At 43.4% G+C, this 18,066-nt stretch overlaps 1 protein-coding gene across 1 annotated transcript in view; it reads right to left on the bottom strand.

Moving 5' to 3' along the window:
- GRID2 (glutamate ionotropic receptor delta type subunit 2) overlaps nucleotides 1–18,066 on the bottom strand; it is a 746,969-nt gene that overhangs the window by 9,252 nt on the left and 719,651 nt on the right.

The raw sequence follows: 18,066 nt of genomic DNA, 5'->3' as shown, positions 1-18,066 counted from the left end.
AGAAGGTATTTGTGTACCTCAGCGGTATGCGCCTTGGGGGCCCACACCAAGGTTCCAGCCCTTGCGCCAGTAGCTCACAGGGGTCGCATTTGGGAGCACCTGGTGCCTGCAGATAGGGCCAGGTGGTTAAAGGAGCTGAAGTAACTTCTCCAGTGGCTAGCCAAGAGTCAAACTCCTCGGGCAAAAGCTCCACACTGGAGCTTTTCTTACAAAAATCTGGTGCCAAGTCTTCATAGAATTTGGCTCCCTTCTCATAAAACAAATTCTAAAACTAAGCTGATTTGTGACCATCCTTCAGTTATCAAAGTAGACAGGTAGGAACCCACAAGGAGGGTGGGGTTTTTTTTTTGTTTCACTGAAGCATCTGCCTAAATCTTTCTTACAGAAATAACTGGAGTGATGCCAACTCCTACTGCATCTCCTTGAGTGGGCTTTAGGAATCAGCAAAGCAGCCCCCCCTCTCAGCAGCAGAGCAGCTTGTGCAGGTGCCACCTGCGAGGCTGGCTCAGGGCTTCGGTGCTGGAGAGGGATGGCCACTGCCCGGCCTGGCTGGCTGCCTCCTAGCCTGGGAAAGAGATGGTCCCAGCCATGGGGAGGGAAACAGGGAATAAGGACGGAGACAGGCAAATAGGAGGCTCTTGGGGTCCTTTTCACCTCCTCCCCCACTGGCAGCACCTCATCATCTCACTGAGACCTGAAGAGTTTTCATTATTTTGACTTTATCCCTGGGGCCTTGTGGGAGACACATGTTGATGCTCAAAGCCTTGACTTTGGTGCTCTTCCCAGTGCCAACAAATACTGGCATTCCTCAGCTGCCCAGCAAATCACATTTGCATCATATTACAGCCCTGGACCCTTGTGAAGCTGCTGAGGATATATTTGTTTTCACCTACAGGAGGGGAATATTCCTGTGCGATTTTGTCTTGCTCAAGCACACAGGACAAAGAGATAGGGAATGGTCAGAAATAAAAACTCAGAAGTGTTTAGAGAGCTGGTGGGAAGGTGTTCATCCAGAAATGACTGCTTGCCCAGCACCAGCTGCACTACCCAGTTTGCCATCTCTAGACCTAAACCTAGAATTAAAAGGGGCACCAGATTATTGAAAACTACAGCCCAGAGGTGAAGGAGGTGTGGGGAGGCGCAGGGCAGAAGTAGCTGTCCCGAGGTGAAAGAAAAGGGGAAGCAGTGCCAGTGCCTGCTGCTGAGCAGACTCAGGCGATGCTAGGAAAGTTTGCAAGATGAGCAAAGCACCTGGAGGCAGGTGGATCATTGCTATTCCAGTCTTTCCTTCAACTACAGGTCTTGGTATCTGTAAACAAAAATGCTGGTTTTGAAGAGACTGCTTTCTGGTTTTCTGTGTGGCGGGTATTTTTTTGTTTGTTTTTTTTTTTTTTTTAAAGCCAGCATTTTAATGAGCTGCCAATCACAGGCTCCATGAGAGGAAATTTTTCACACAGCCAAATGCAGCTTGTGCTGCCAGGTTAGATGAAGCCGCACTCGCTCTTCAACCGTTCCCGCCACTTAACCCAGCAAAAGAGTGCCCTTGGGTCCAGCTGTGAAGCCTGCTTTCTGGCAGGGGCTCCAAGCAGGTTTAAACGCAACTAACTTGTGCCCCATGAGGGCGGGCAGGGGGTTGCCTTCCGATCTGCCCTTCAGCAGCGCTTGGCATCACGCTGCTGTTGCTAGGAAGCCAGTGCGCAGAAACAAGGATAAGCATCTCACCTTCTAGATACGATAGAAGAAGCACTAGTAAACCAGACCTGCTGTTCAGCATTAAGGATTTGCATATCAAACAATATTAAAAGAGAGAAAGCACTGACCTTCTGTTTTGCTCAGCAATCACAACAAACCATTAGCTTTAGAAGACGCAGTGCTCATGACTTGGATCCCATAAATTAGTATCCCTTTGTTCAAATTAGTGAACTACTTTTTACTTAAACCTGTTAAACTTATATGGACACTCTCTCAAATACAGAAGGCTAAATGTAAATGAAACAGCATCTGCAGTAATAAGAAATGAGATATTAACTATATTTATTATACAGCCATGGTGGAACTTTATAAGGACGGCTCTGTAATAGTTTTATTCAAGCTGCATAGTTTTGCTGAATACTAACAACTCAGAAACCTAGACAAAGACAAAAATCAAGTTATTCTAGATCTTCTGCTTGCTGTCAATATAGAAAAAATTGAGGTGAGCTTAACTGGCTTTTCACCATGCAGATCTTTCCTGCTCAGGAGAAAGTGGCGATAAAAGTATTAGCACCCATTTATAAATCCCAAATGACAAGAGAATGTCTATAGACAGTCACATGAATATCACGAGTTCATTAAGCTCAGTGCTGTTACAGTAAACACCAAATTAATTCATTATGGTGAGTCATGGTACGCAGTCAACCTCATTAAAACAACAAAATGTACTTTCAAGGTTTATTGGTTCCTGTGCACTACCCGTATTCCAGTCCTCTTTTAGAAAATTACTTGAAAAATGACAGTTACTAAGCTTTATAAAAAATTCAGTACTTCATGGCCACACAAATGCCTGGAGCCTAATTTTCCTCTTGCTTTCATTACCATAAGCCAAAAGCAAGTCCATGCATGCCAAGGCAGGGACAGCTCGTGGAGTCTGCATAAGAACGAAGCAGACCTTGATGCGCTCCCTGCAGCCCGGCCAGCTCTGCACCTCCTCTTCTTGGTTTGCAACGGGAAAGGCTGTCTTGCCTACTGCCGTGCTTCCAACATCGCCTCTCGGATCCAAAGATCAGCTGTGATATTCCACGTGACTGCCATGGAACAGAGATAGCGCTCCTTCCTAAAATGACACTTTCTTCAAACTGTCCCCTACAATAATGCTTGGGCAACACTGGAGGCAGTCATACGCGACGTTTTGACTATAGGAGGAGACACTATGATTACATGCACACAACTTGAGGACTTGAGCCACAGGTCCCAAGCTGCACGAGTAGCTCTATTCCAAGCTGAAATAATTGACAATTTCACACAAAATCAGGAAAACTCAATGTCCAAAGTCAGCGGGAGTTTCATCATTAACTTACAGAGAGCAGAGAGCAACACAGAGCACACTTGGGAACCCAGCCCTTCTGGTTAGGCTGTGACAAAAGTGGCATTTTTCTGCATCAGTACTGGATACCTGGATTAGCCAAAAATGAAAAGCTTGGAAAGTGCCCTTTCAGTCACGACATACTTTGTAGATGTCTTCCCCAAATCTTGCTTGACCAAATATTTCCTCCAGTGTCACCTGTCAACTTACCCCTGCCCAAGAAGACATGTGGTTAACACGCCGTGTAAAGAACTGCCCTCCTGCTTAGCAGAAGAAAGCAAACAACTGAAAAAAAGTACTTTAGTTTAACTTCATTATTGTTTTTTTACAAGGCTGAAATGCAAACAGACACTCATTTGGGTCAATTACTATTTGACCTAGCTCATTCTCAGATTTTTTTGAGCACAAAGTGATAAATTAAACACCAAAAGTTTTCATTAAGAAAACACCAAAATGAAATATTAAAATAATTGTTGTTTCTTTTAAGGAAAAAAAATACTTTAAAAAAAAAGTTAGATCATAAAGAATAACTTTAACCTGTTTAGATCATCTGCTGATGTCCTACGAGAAGGATAAATACACAAGTTCACTGAACCTGACCTAGCACGGAATGAAGATGCAAGCCCAATCTTCAGCTAAGAAGCAATTATATGAGAAATCAAATTACTAACATGATTAATCTTAAGAGTTGCGGTGACTAGTGAACTTTATATATTTATATTTATATATCCTTTAAAAGTCAAGCAGTCATGACAATATGGTCTTTGCTAATATCAAAGTTGGGCTCCGATGAATTGATAACAGGTGTAACGAAAGCAAGCCAAAAAGACACAAGAGAGCTGAAAAGGAAAAGACAATAAGTCCCACAGAGACCCCGAGCATATCTGCAGTCAGAAAGAGAACACCCTGGGTGGTCTTGGAAAATGTCAGCATCATCCTTAAGCACACTGTGGTATTTGGGTTACTGGGTGCAGGAAAAGATCTTTCATTTTAGTGTGAGAATGTGGAAATGATCATCTTTGCTTGGAGTCACACTTCAGGCACTGCAAAGCCTCATTCTTACACAAACTACCTACATCCACATTTTGAGAAAGAGAAGACACATCAGTCACATTAAGTCCCGTTAACTGACAGTCTAGAACAGCTAATTTTTAAAGTAAGAGAGCTAGGTGGCATTTGCATGTTTGACATTTATTTGCTGTTTACATAAGCAAAGATGACAAAAATATATAGCTGATGATTCCCTTAGATTTTTAAACTGTTTATCCAGTGCCTTTTTTTAAGCCCTTAAAAATGAAAACCAAATCCTTCAAAATTTTATTTTGGAGAATGTTTAAATGAATGATTTACATAGCTTGATTTAAATATCATCATCTTGGATTATAAAGGATCCAAATCAATAGTTTAAAGCTATCTCCAAGGTGAACAGAACTGTTGATAGGAGAAGCTAGACAGATAAATACAGAGTCTGAAGATCAAATCACAGTAATATGCTTTGTGTCTGAAATTTGACATTTAAAAATATCTCAAAGACTTTATCTCCCAGGTACTTGGTTACAGTAGTGAAAGCTTCCCAGATCCATTCCCATCCAGCATTTTAAACATGTTGAGGTTTGAAACCAGTACTTCTGAACATGAACACTGCACTTACCAACCTTATAGATTAATGTTATACTGAGGAGGGCCCTCTCCAAACAATCCTTTGGATACTGAAAGGGAAAGCGTTTAAGGTACCCCATACAGTATGAGTGTTTCAAAATTTAATTCATTACATTGATTTGTTCTCTCAAGCAAAAGCGTTTCATAGAAGAATCATTTCTAGAGACACCCCCAAAATACATTCTTTTTTTAAAGCCTTTCTCAAATCATACTAATGAATACTTTCCCAATACACACAGCAGCATAGTGGCTATCTGGGGAAGCCTAAGGAATCGCCACATTTCTGCCTAGGAAATTATGAGTCACTGCCAAATTTACAGAAGGCACTGAAGAATGAGTTTGATCATCCTTAAGAAAAAAATTAAGATTTCTTAATACTAAATCTTACAGTTTGAGAAATGCTCCTGCTGTTCAGGAGTTGAAACCACACTTTTGACACAAGCCTGGCCCAAGTTACAAATAGATCTGCCTGAGGTGGCTGCCCCTAGAAATATTGCCTAGGGCACCTCGGCTAGTCTGGGGCTAGCTCTGCCTACTTCCTCTTCCAAGGTCCATCAGGTAAGCCTTCCTCAAAAACACATGAGATCATAAATTTCTCTGCCTTGATGAGCATTCGGATCTTTTAACCACCCCTGGTGAAGAAAGAAATGGTGAAAGATAAAGTAGTACAGTTTTGCAAGCAAAGCAGTTGCCTGACTGCTGTGCTACGCTCAATCTGCATGCAGCCCTAACTGGTGCGTTGCTGCCGCCTTCCGTAACTGCCTTGCTCTTACCTATGGGGGGATAAGCTAGGAATCGGTCTAATCCCTCTTCGTCACCAGACTTAGGGATTACCTTCAATAACGCATCAGTGTGCCAGACTGCTGACCCTGTGTACGTAGGTTTTCCGCTGACAGGAGACAGGACAGTTTATTGACAGATTTTGAAGACAGACCAACTTTCAGTGCCCTCGCAGGACTACCAGTAATACAGAGAGGTGAAGAAGCGTGGCACAGAAACCCTGCTAGCTACTGGGGGTTACAAAAGTTAATAATTGATGGTTTATTGCCCGCCTTTCACTGCAGTATGTGTCCTGAGGGGCTGCAGTCTACTTTGCATGATAGGGATCAGGGCTTTAAGCAGAACAGTGTTTACTGGTGGACCAGTCGTACAAGGGATTTCCATATTACGGAGAAGTGTCTTGATAAGAACTGAGTGCCATTCAATCTGGCTAAAAATCTGTGGGAGGACCGAGTGTTTGTCTGGTTAATAAAGGCATCTCCCTGGTGATGCTGCCATTTTTCCAAGAGCTGCAGCCAGCAAGGCTGTATTCTTGACTCCCAAACTTCGTTTCATCAGGTCCTCTGGTCCCTTCTGCACTGCAGTAAGCAAGGGCTGAACCTGGTCACATGCGTAATGGCATTTTTTTTGGCCTCTAATTTTCTGTGCTTTGGAACGAGGCAGCACAATCCAGACCTACCATTACTTTTGCTGCTGGAGGAAGCAGAGTGGAAGAAATTGGCAGGAGGATCCGAAGCTTTGCATTTCCCCTCATAGCTTTTTTCCCCACAAACCTAGGCCCATATTATTCACACAAACTTGAGGGATGCCTGTTCCATACAAAACAAGTTCATTGGGCAAAATATACACCCGGTAAAGCCACTAGCATACCTAAGTCTTCTGTCAGAAATTTCAGCCCAGCCAGAAGCAGGATGAAATAATTACTTTTCTTCGTAACTCATTCATCCAGGTCAGAACTGAGACTTTTCCATAGAGTAAGAAGAGTAAATAATAGAGTAAGAGCTTGAAGAAGAGAAGACTGAGAGGGGATCTCATCAACACATACAAATATCTTAAGGGCGGATGTCACGAGGATGGAGTCAGACTCTTGGCAGTGGTGCCCAGCGACAGGACAAGGGGCAGTGGGCACAAACTGAAACATAAGAGGTTTCAGTTGAATATGAGGAAAAACTTCTTCACTTTGAGGGTGACAGAGCACTGGAACAGGCTGCCCAGGGGGGTTGTGGAGTCTCCTTCTCTGGAGATATTCAAAGCCCGCCTGAACGATGTCCCATGCAACCTGCTCTGGGTGACCCTGCTTTAGCAGGGGGGTTGGACTGGATGATCTCCCGAGGTCCCTTCCAACCCCTGCCATTCTGTGATTCTGTGGTAAGGAGAGTAAGTTCTTGCCACCAGCAAGAACATTCCCTTCTTAGGCCCCATGTTTCTAATATTTTATATTGGAGTGTCCTGTGATTACATTCAACAGCAAAGGCACATAAATGTGAGTTAGAAATAATGTAAACAGGAAAAGTTTCAAGGAGTAACCTTAATCTTAATTTGAGTAACCTTAATTTTGAGTAATCTCAATCATAATTTTTAAAATTGGATGTTTAAAGAATAAAATCAGCTTCCTGATAGAACAACAGTACAGGCTGATTATTTTTTTTAAACTCCTGAATTATTTTAAAGCATTTGACAAAATTTTGTAACAAAATTTAGTGATTTTCATGAAGAATTCTGCCTTATTTCACCATGTACCTTGGTTATCAAAGTCCACATGGTTAAACTAAGCAATTTTCTTACATTCTATTCTTGAAAGTAAGCAACACAATTTCAGTATTTAGTTATTCAGTCTTTATTAGTTATTAGAGCCCCTAATTGTTTCTCAGTATTTGGGAGGTTTCTGTGTTTTAAAGTGCATTTGTTATTTTTCCTCTCTCACAAATCTATTGATAACCGACCTGAAGATTATATTCCATTCAGCTGAGGGGAATAGGAGACATACGAAACATAAGCTTGCATAGCGATGACAGCACACATCATTTGTACCCTAAAAGTGTTTTACAGCCTGACCAACCAAATCTGCAATTACAGAGATGCCTCGAAGCACAAATCTTTCATAGTCAGCCAGACTGGACAACAGGCACGCTTACCCTCCCTCGTTGTACCTGCTGTCACTTCATTTACCGAATGATTAATCCCACTTGCAGTTACGCAATTTCTACCACCCAAACCTCAGAGGAAGAACCTGGGGAGCACTAAGTAGACCTTTCCTCCCTCTCCAGTAGACCCAGCCCACAGGAGCCGCTGGGCTGGGCTTGCTCATGCTCTCGTGGCATTGCCACTGGTGTGGTTCACTACTGCTGACAAAAGGCAATGGCAGGGTTTGCCATGTAACATCACAAACTGTAGCCCATCATTTTGCTGTGCTTTGTGCCAGATAAGCCATGGCCAAAAGAAATAACCCCAGAAATAACACACAAGGCACTCCCAGGTGCTATTCTATCAACTCCCCTCTGCAGAATGCCAATGGCTTTGTAGGGAACTGCACAGTTTTATAGCATAGGTCAAAACCAAGTGACTTGGCACTGAGATTCAATTTGGATAAGCCAGTGAGCCTGCTCAGATGATCTGTGCATATCTTTTTCAAGATCAAAGGCATGAGGTCAAATTCTGCAGCCTCTTTTGGACAGCACAGGGGAGCGAGCTCCTTCTTTCTGCCAGCGGAGGCAGATCCGAGAGCCGGACAAGGGCACCTGGACAGGCGCTCCCATCGCTGCCCCGCTGCACGTTGCTGGGCAGGGGCAGGTTTGGTGACAATCAGGTCCCGCCAGAGAGTCTCGCTAGCAAGATCTGCTGCAGTCAAAAGTAGAGTTTGGAGGAGAGACATACGACAAAGGGAGCCATATCAAAAAAAAAAAAAAGTCTCCCAAGCTTAGAGGAAGAATCAAGACTTTACTGACTGCTCTTGAAAAGCCATCTGGCAGGAGAGATGGGAGCATTAATGGAGGGATATTTCCAGCTCTGATTTCCCAGTTCCAGAAAGTAGTTTATTTGTGGGAGGGCAAAGGAGGATATTAACAGGTTCTTATTTTTACCCAGACAGTTCACCTTTCTCTACCTTTGTGTCAGACTGAAAATTAGGATTCCACCGAATGGCCCTGTCGCTGTGCTGCAAATTCACAGCTGCGGAAGATGACGCACAGTAAATCACTCTCCTCGCTCCGAGAGCTGCCATAAATAATGGCACAGGATTTCTCCCCCTGCAACCAGCAGCTGCCTGCAACTGCTGGGAGCAGAGCTGCAACACAGCCCCCAAGTAGGAAACGGAGAGAAGGTAAAGCAGAACAGTCTGAAAAATAAGAACCTGGCATTTATCATCACATTAACTTGTAAGCCTTTCAAAATATTTGTCTCTTCTCTCCCACAAGAGAATTTCTATAAGCAAGTTGTCATAACTTCAGACAAATTTCAGGAATGTGCTATGTTAATTTTCTAAAAGCACTTAATCTTAAAAGTATTTTCATTAACAGCAAGTATTATCACTCTGCTTTTACAGAGGAGAAAGCCGAGGCAGAGACCGTGAAGCAGGCATGGCCAGATCAAACCTCAGGTGAGTGGTGGAAGCAGTGGCTGAGCCCGGTCCCTAGTCTCTCTGTTCCCTTTTGCAGTGGGTGCACTTATTTGCTTTCCTAAGAGCAGGGGAGAAAAAAAAAAAAAAGGAGAGAAGTCAAGGAAAAAGAGCAGTTTGGCAGGCTATGTGACAGGTGGAAAAGGCCAAGGATGTGGAAGCGTATTAGCCATGACTTCCCAAGGAAGCAGTTGGCTGCCTCCATTGCTCAGCCTCTACATCAACGACAGCTCCTGAAGGCTTGTGCTGCAGTGCAGCCTCTTTTTTGCTGGTCATTGGCATTTCCCAAGCACGGGCATGGCCCCAAGGTCACTGGCAGGGCCCAGCTCTGGGCAGGCTCAGCCTGGAGGGGAACCCCAAAGCAATGGGCTGCAGGGGAGCTGGAAGGGACATGGACCTCATGGCAGCTGGGCAGTACTGCAGCTCCTCTCTGGCTCTGGAGGGGCTGGAGCAGCACCAGTGGCCAGGGACATAAGGGGGTGATGGAAGAAGGGACTGAGATCCTTCTCTACATACCCAGCAAAGCTGTAATGTTTCCCAGCCCTTTACAGCACTGCTTGGCACCTTGAAGCTCTGCACCATTCACACCTTGCATAACGTGCTGTCCTCAACTACAATTTCTTCACCTAATTTGGGTCAGACCTCACAAATACCTGGAGACAAGCTCCAGGGGATACTTCTCTCCCTGGGAGCACTTGACTGAAGAGAGAGATCAAGGATATGTATTGCAGTACATCTCATGGACACTGCCTGCAGCTGGGGGTAAACAGCTAAAAAACTAAGGTAATCTCAGATTCATTCCTCTCGTGCTTGGCAAAAAGTAGGAGCAGGGCCTTTTTGCAGTGCACTCATGCTGCTCTAAGATTCATATAGCGATGATGAACTATATACCAGTTTTAATTAGGATTTTGCTAATCACCAAGCATCTGGCTAAAGCTGCTCTTGAATATTTTTCTAGCCAGCATGTAAGGAAAGTGTATTTTCCAGAGTTCTGTAAATACCTTTTTTAATAAAGATGTACCCAACCTCTGAGAATTGGGTAAAAAAAAAAAAAGACTCCAGGAGCATTCAGTAATGGCTGCAATTGACTGTGAAGATACTGATGCTAGAGGGAGCTTTCTGTGGAGATTGCTATAGGGCTAAGTAGATTCCAATGAGGGTTTTTTTTTTTTTTAGACTACTTTCTAATTCTGATTTCAATTATAAACTAAGAAGATTTTTTTCATTTTTCCAATCCTCCCTTTTTGGTTGGGCCTTAGGTCAAATTGGATATTCTGGCCAAATTTCTTAGAGAGAAAGATATACACACAGAATTATAGGCAAACTGGGCTCCTACCCTGTTCACCCAATTCAAAGCAAGGACTGGAAGCCATATCTCCTTTATAATGGGGATTATCAGGTAGAGAAGAGAAGTCATGCCAGAGATGGTGATAAGAGACTCCTGCCCCTGCAAGTAAATCTCTAGGAAGCTACTGCAGCATGCAGGAAAATCAGATATACGAACCTGCCTGCATTAAGGAGAGCTGTAAGCCTCTGGAAAAAAAAAGATACCATAGCTTAGGTTTCTCCTTAATCATAATTTTTGCTTTCCAGCCAGCTCCTCCAAAACCTGGAATTAAATACCCAGTCCAGCATTTCTCTGTTGGAGATGACCACCTTCAGCTGTATTGCTGTTGGACCAGAGCCTGCACTGGCTGCTCACCACCCTCTCTGGCACAGGGAGGACATGGATGTGAAAAGGCAAAGCTCGCCCATGCTGCCTGCTCAAGAAAAGCTCTTTATACCAGTTAGAAAGATTATGGAGGGCTGGCAGCAGCAGTGACTACTTTTCTGAAGTCAGAGCAAACCCTCAGCCTCCTGATACTTACCTTCTCTCCATCCCCCTCTCTGATGATGAGCAGAGCGTTGCAGCCAGAGAAATCCCAATCAGCAACATGTTGGGCATGAGGCCGTGCCCACAGTGTAGGAATGAACCAACACCTGGTGCCCAAGGAACCTGTAATCATGGGCTGTGTCTTTTTATTGTGTAATTCCAATTACAGGTGAATGGGATCAAAGAAAATGGAACCAGCTGCAGAATAGGGCAGCAGAGATTTCCCCCTTGCTGGAAACACAAGCCATCACAGCAAGGCAGCAACTAGCGTAACACGGGCGGGAGGCATGTTTTGGTTTAATGCCACTGCTAGCAGAGGGGAAAGCCAGGCCCGGCAGCCCAGTGCAAAAAGCTTTTGCAGGTAGAGATACTTACACCAGCTAATTCTCTTCTTACACTCATTTTACTTTAGAGTAGTAATACTGACAAAACAGTTGGTTCTTGCTCACATCTACAGGAAAAGTCAGGTTTTACTTCTTTTCCTGATAGATGAGCTCCTTAAGACTGTACACATATTTGCAAATTGAATTAATATTTAACATGATACACTATGGATGTTTTAAACTTAATTTTAGTGGAAGCTTTCAGTTCAACCAGGTTTCAGGTGAAACCCTTTAGAGTTAAGAATGAAGTTTAGAGTTACTGCTTGCTTTTTGTTTCTTTTTCTTAAATAAATAAAATAAAGAACAAATCTCATGTGAAAACTCACCAGCTGATGGAGGGTTTCAGTAGAAAAAGAGATATACATTTAATTTTAAAAGAATTTTTGGGACGCACTATATTTTCAGGTTTCTCTTGTAATTTCTGTTCAGAGGACGTGAACCTGTTTTGCATTTGGCACTATTACCCATCTTCCCTAGTCCTGTGCATGGCTCTGGGGCTGGGAAGAGGCTTTACTGGATAAGCGGCCACTTTACAGTGGCTTCTGGGATGCTTCAGCCTTGTTTACCTGTTCAGATTTTGAAGTCAGGGGAAGGAGGGCTCTGCTAGCAAAGGAAAAGTTTAAGATCATAGGGTTTCTTGAAGTCTTATGTCCAGAAAATACATGGAGAAACCTCCGTGCTCCTTGGACATGCTGATCTTTTGCGTCGGCAACATTTCCAACTCTTGTAATAGAGCCTTTTCCCTAAAGTACATGCTGAGAAAAGCCAGTGAAAATTTCAGGTTTGCACTGATAGCTGTTCATTGCTTGCAGTCTGCCTTGCTATGGGGGAGAGTCACTCTAAGATGCTTAAAAACCAGAGAGGAAAATGAAAGATGCATTTCCTTTTCTTTAGATATATCCCTTCTGAAAAGCTAATATGCATTTTTTGGGGCTCTGATTCACAGCTTTGGGGTGTGCAGTGCTTTAGACCTTCACTATTTCTTGTCAGCCTGCAAACGAGGGGATGCAATACACTCCTGTTTGCCTCACAATATTACTTGACTTCTGCTTTATAGATCACAGATTAAAAAGGAGGCAAAAGAGGTCACACGCAAAGCCAAGAAAGATTAGAGGATCACGGGTTATAAGCTGAGGCTGAATCAAGCAATCGTACATTTAGGAAAGAGAGGCAGAGATGGGACAAGTGACTGTAAATACCTGACAGGTAGCCATGCAACCAACAGGGGGTGATTAGGCTGGTAGAGATAATTGGGTGGCTAAAGCCAAGACAGGACATTTAACCGAGCCCACTTACAACAGGAGAAGGAAATCCCAGTGGGGGACAGGGACCTTTGCCACTAACCCTGGCAAAAAGTCCCCCTTAGCTGCAGGGAGATGTCCCCAGGCTGGGAGGGCTGGCGCACTAAGGAGGCACGGTGCTGGCAGAGTCAACCGCAAATCTCTTCCTAACCAAGGCCCACAGTCCTGTGGGCTTTTAGTGCCTAATTCTCTGTCAAGGAGACTGACCTTTTGTGCCTTGTTGGAACTGCTCTCTGCAACTAAAGGTTTAGCGGAGAGGATGGGGTCATCAAGCTGATTGACCTCATTTGGCTGGAGAGGGACTGGTGAAAACATGGGTAAGTAGCCAAGCAAAGTAAATGGGCTAATTTTACAGTTGCCCTGCCTTCTCTCTCAGTAAATCACATATGAGGGCTTTTATGACAGTCTGGTCAAAACCAGTTACCTGGTAAACGTCACTGGAGAGACAGGAGCTTTTGTGCTCCGTAGAGACATGGGAAAATGGCACAAAGCTTGTAAGTCATGGGGCCTTAAAATGCAATGAATTTAATTTCTTTTCATACTGACACACAGTTTATAATATCAGTACATTATCTCCCAAGCTGAGAGTTTCAGCCAACATTTTCCAAAGCAGCTAAATAACATCAGCATCTCAGGATTTTGCAAAAATAGACCATAGGTTTGGGCAATTTTACCTTTCTTGCTACATTATAAACAGCAGTGGTAAGGCTCACCCAGTCCATCTCTAACCATCAGGACAAGCCCTACCCATCACTGAATCCCTATTGAATTTTCCCTTACATGACTGCATCTTAGACATGACTATATCTGTGATATATCTGGCTCTATCTTGTATGTCACTATATTGCAGCAATATCCCAGTGGAACGCCAGCAGGTTTGGGGACGGGCAGCACCTCAAGAGGGGTGCGACTAGATCACGAGGAGCACAAGTTGCAACATTTTCTTATGTGCAGATGCTGTTCAAAGAGAGACGAACATTTCTTGCACTAGCGCTTCTTGCTTTGCTATGGTAAGAGATCTCAGTGTGGGCATTGAGACCACCAGACACACACATGTGGCTGTGTTAGAGCAGGGTACCAAGCGAATTCCATCGTCTTTATGGAGCACGCAATACCACGCATGGCAGTCAAGCAGCAAAGCTATTTTTCCTCTTGTAATTACTTACAACAGCACTTCTTAACCTGTACAGCGCTACCCCCTTCCCCATCCCACCCCGCTGAAATGTTATGAATGGCAAATGAGGTGCGAAGCCCCCACCTCACCTCAGGAGCCATCAAGTATAATTAGGTACAAAAAGCTCTTAATTAGGCTACCACGGTTTAGAGGAGTGTTTTATATACAGACGCACGCATGAAGCTTTTGAGAGGTGCTGAGAGAGGTCCCTGTCTGGTAGTGCTCATAGAACATGAGCTCCGGGTCATTACTGACCTTGACAGAAGATATAGGACAACTCCCCAGCTCCCTCTTGGTTTCAAGGGGCAGGTGGGAAGAGCAGCCATATGAAGCTGTACTTACAGTGTCAGATTTTCCTCCAACAAATGGTACCCACTGGGCAGAGATAAAAGTGATGCAGCCATAGCAATTTATGGTTTGCATCTGATAAGATGCTGGTTCAGAAAAGGTCTCCAGCACAGCCACTTCATTAAGAATGGAGACCACAGCCTTTCAGACATCAAGTCTTTCTTATTCACCAGATTATTATCTGTTTCCCTTGGGCTAAGTTAAGCAAAACCACCCCTCAGCTGACTCATTTCAGCAGCCAGAGTTGCTCAGTTTTTCTTATTAGCACCTTGTAAAAGATTTCCCAACATGTTTAATTCCAAAAACTTAATAGTTGAAAAAAAAACCACCAAACCCTAGCTAGAAAAATAAGATAAAAGACAACTATAGAAAAAACCATTATCTTAATTACAGAACAGCTTTGTCCTCTAATGGGAAGGTAATTTTTTCACAAGACAGCATTACTCTAATGGAGGATGCACTTCAAATAGGACTGCAGTTTGCACACTGCACTGAACTTCTAACCCCTCACAACTTGTAATTTGTAGAGCTCCCCTGCTATGGAATCAAATATCCCCTGATAGTCAACTAAGTCAGTCAACAGCAATGGATATTTTGCTCAGTGGGTTTGGGGGGTTTTTGACTGGCTGGTTGGGTTTTTTTTGCCATGGCAGGCAGTGCTCTCTCTTCTCTGCAAATATGACAGACAAACTTGCAGAGGTGGAAAACGTAAGCCTCTGTCTTCTGCCCCCCATTTGGCTGTTGGTCTGCTAGGGGATTCTAGGAAACTGTAGCTAAGCCAAAAAAGGGTTGTTCATCCCCAAGGAGGTATTACCTGCACCCTCGCATCCTTCTAAGGTTTGGTGCATCAGCTGCAAGCTGAGGGGACGCCCCGGAGCCCAAGCTCCCTCTCTGTACTCAGAAATGGCACCACTGCTCTGCCCTGAGGTGGCAGGCTGTGCATTACTGGTTGCTTTTTTCCCTGCTCCCATCCCGTATGGTCCTCTTATTCTGTCCATCTCCAAGGTAAAGCTGAATGTGGTGGAGGACTGTGGATGCCTACTCCACAAGAGACTGCTGGAAAGGAGTTATTGGCAAATAGCCTTTTTATTCTGTGATCGCTCTTCTGTCTTCTTGCCTCCAGCAAAAAAGAAAAAAAGTAAAACCCCACAACCCTCCTCGATGTAGGCAAGTATCTCTTCTCTAATATTGGGTGTTGCAGTGCACTACTCAGTTAGGAACTGCTCTTGATGTTAATTCTGAAAAATCACATCAGCTGAAATCACGTAACTTAGAAAAAAATTGTTGCTTTGCATGTTTGGAAATTCATTAAAGGCATCCTAACATTGCTTGGCTCTGGCCAAGGAGATCTGTAGCAGATTCTGAAGATATAGCGCTGTTTTACACAGCTCATATCCTAACAGAAACAGCCTTAAAAGCATTTATCTGCTATGTTTTTTTCCTGCAGTGTTGTAAATACTCATTTAAACTCTCTAATAGGGTTATCCTTATAGAGGGGAATATAGAACCTGTCCTTTTCAGATCTTGCACAAAAGCATGCTTCTCGGGGGTAGAGACCTGGAAAGCATCAGGTTAGCTCTGAGACAGGACCATCTCATAAGACTTACAGAGGACATACAGGATGGAAGATTCATGCAAACCTTAAGCCGAATTCTTTACATGGGAGGTCCTTCTGATCAACAGTTGCTCCAGGAAGGTTCAAAGGCAGTTTGTAAAAGGGGCACACTCTTTATAAAGACTGAAATGCACAACCACGGCTTTGAGGAAACCATTGTCAGTGGGGTAAGAAAACTCATGTTCATGGCTACAATGAGAAGATGTGACAGCTAGGAGGACTCCTGAAGAACACCAAAGTGACTTAAAAATAGGAGCTACTTGAAAATTCATAGCACTCCGTAGGTTGGAAAAGACATTTTGTTGCCAATAGCTCACTTGGGTAATCAACATCACCACAAAGTTGTCTGCTTCCAGCAGACTCAGAGGTCCTTTAGCTGGCAGAAAATTCTGTCTGCTTGCTTGGATGTAGGTGGGACAGAAAAGAACACCAGTGCTAAAGGGCAGAGGCACAACTTTCCAGTAGCATCTGTAATATCCCAAAGAGAAGTTGGAGATGTTGTATGACATTACTCCTCCTTGCAGCTGGGAAGTATTTCTTTTTTGCCCCAATAGCTCCTAAAAACTGTCTGTTAAAGTAGAGAGAGGGCTGAAGCACAGATCTGATCATCTGGTGGTATGCCAGTGGAAGGATGCTGAATAGATGGTCCCAACACTGGTGCCAGAAGTGCTCTTGAAGCTTTTGAAAGTGTTATTGTAGAGTGACACAGGAGCAAGTGAAATCTGAAGAAGGCCAAAAGTATATTTCCCAGCAGGCTTGTAGTCGGGCTCAGTAATCCACACTACCACACCTTTCTTAAATATCCAAGGAACTAGGCTGAAGTATACCCCTGGTGTGCCACTATCAGAAGAAAGCATCATTGCATTTGGTTACCTTTGTGACCAAAGCTATCATCAAAAAGGCTGCCCAGAGAACAGTGGGACTCATGGAAACATACTGGTGGCTTTCAGACTTGTGGAAGATCTGAAGTAGGGTTGCCAACTCACAGAAGTGTTTCCCACCTACCATGCATGAGAGGCATGGCCACGGCACAGTCATGGGTAGGGATCCCATACCAGAATCTCAAGCCATTACCCTCTGGCAGACCCTCAGAGATAGCAGAAACAGGTTTTCCCTTCATCCTTTCATCAAGGATGGACACAATTTCAGGTGTGGAGCTGTGTAGAAAAAGGGCACCTCCTGAACCTAACAAGAAGGGTTAGGCCCAAAGGTCTTTTTTCACTCAAATTTCATGAATTAGTTTTTTTCTCTCAGTGGTCCACTTCGAGTTCACAAGATGAGTTATGACAAGGTCATTTCCTTTTCTGTCAAGAATGCATCACCCACCATGGACCCATTCTTGACATGGACAAACCATAATCCTAATTCTGATCCTAAGCACTGCTTGGGAAAGTAATTGCAATTCTCTTAATTTATCTATGTAAAAAAAAAAATAAATTAATTTACCTACTCAACATCTGTTCAAGATTCTTTTTGGTAAAGGCTATATATAGTGTAACATAAATAGAGAATCTAAATATTCCGTGCAAATGTCAAGACACACTCTAAATATTATGATCCTACACAATGCACAGTGTCAAATGTGACAATGAAGGCAGGATTTACTGCTCACAGTCCAAATACATAAACCACCATTAACTGGAGTGCTGCCAGTGGCTGATCTACTTTGTGTAGAAAAATTACATTCAAATGTGAATCAAAATTTGAGCTATGCAAGCTGAGCTCTCAAAAAAATACTTGAAAATATAGTGCTGCAATAGTAAAACAAAAACTACGAATTGTATTTTCAGCACCCAGCTTGGCGTATATAATTACTTACTTCTGAAAAGGCAGTTTGGCTCAATTTTTGATAATTTTAACTCACTATTTTATTCATCATGGTGGCTTGTGGAACATCAGTTAAAATGGGAATGCTCATACTTGCAGTTCCTCTTTTTGTTCAAATAGAACTGCTCATACTTGCAATTCCTGTTTTTGTTCATGTACTTGCAGTCATGGCTTTCTCGCAACATTTTTTCCTAGGGATAGGTGCAAGAAGGTAGAAGAGCTGGCTCTATAATAAAGATTCAGAAGTAACAGCCAAGCAATACAGATTCAGTTCTTTATCAGGGAACAGCCGTCCTGTGCTCTCATATAGGAGAGCCTGATTTGCAACTTCGTTGAAGAGGAGGCAAAATGATGCAAAGTACAAATCGATCTTTTATTCTGAGCTGCCAGGGAAAAATACATTTCCTCTACAATAATGTAATTCCTTTCAGA

The sequence above is a fragment of the Egretta garzetta genome, unplaced genomic scaffold (assembly GCF_000687185.1).
Source record: "Egretta garzetta isolate BGI_Z169 unplaced genomic scaffold, ASM68718v1 scaffold32, whole genome shotgun sequence".
NCBI lineage: Eukaryota > Metazoa > Chordata > Aves > Pelecaniformes > Ardeidae > Egretta > Egretta garzetta.
This window is presented reverse-complemented; position numbering and strand designations above follow the sequence as displayed.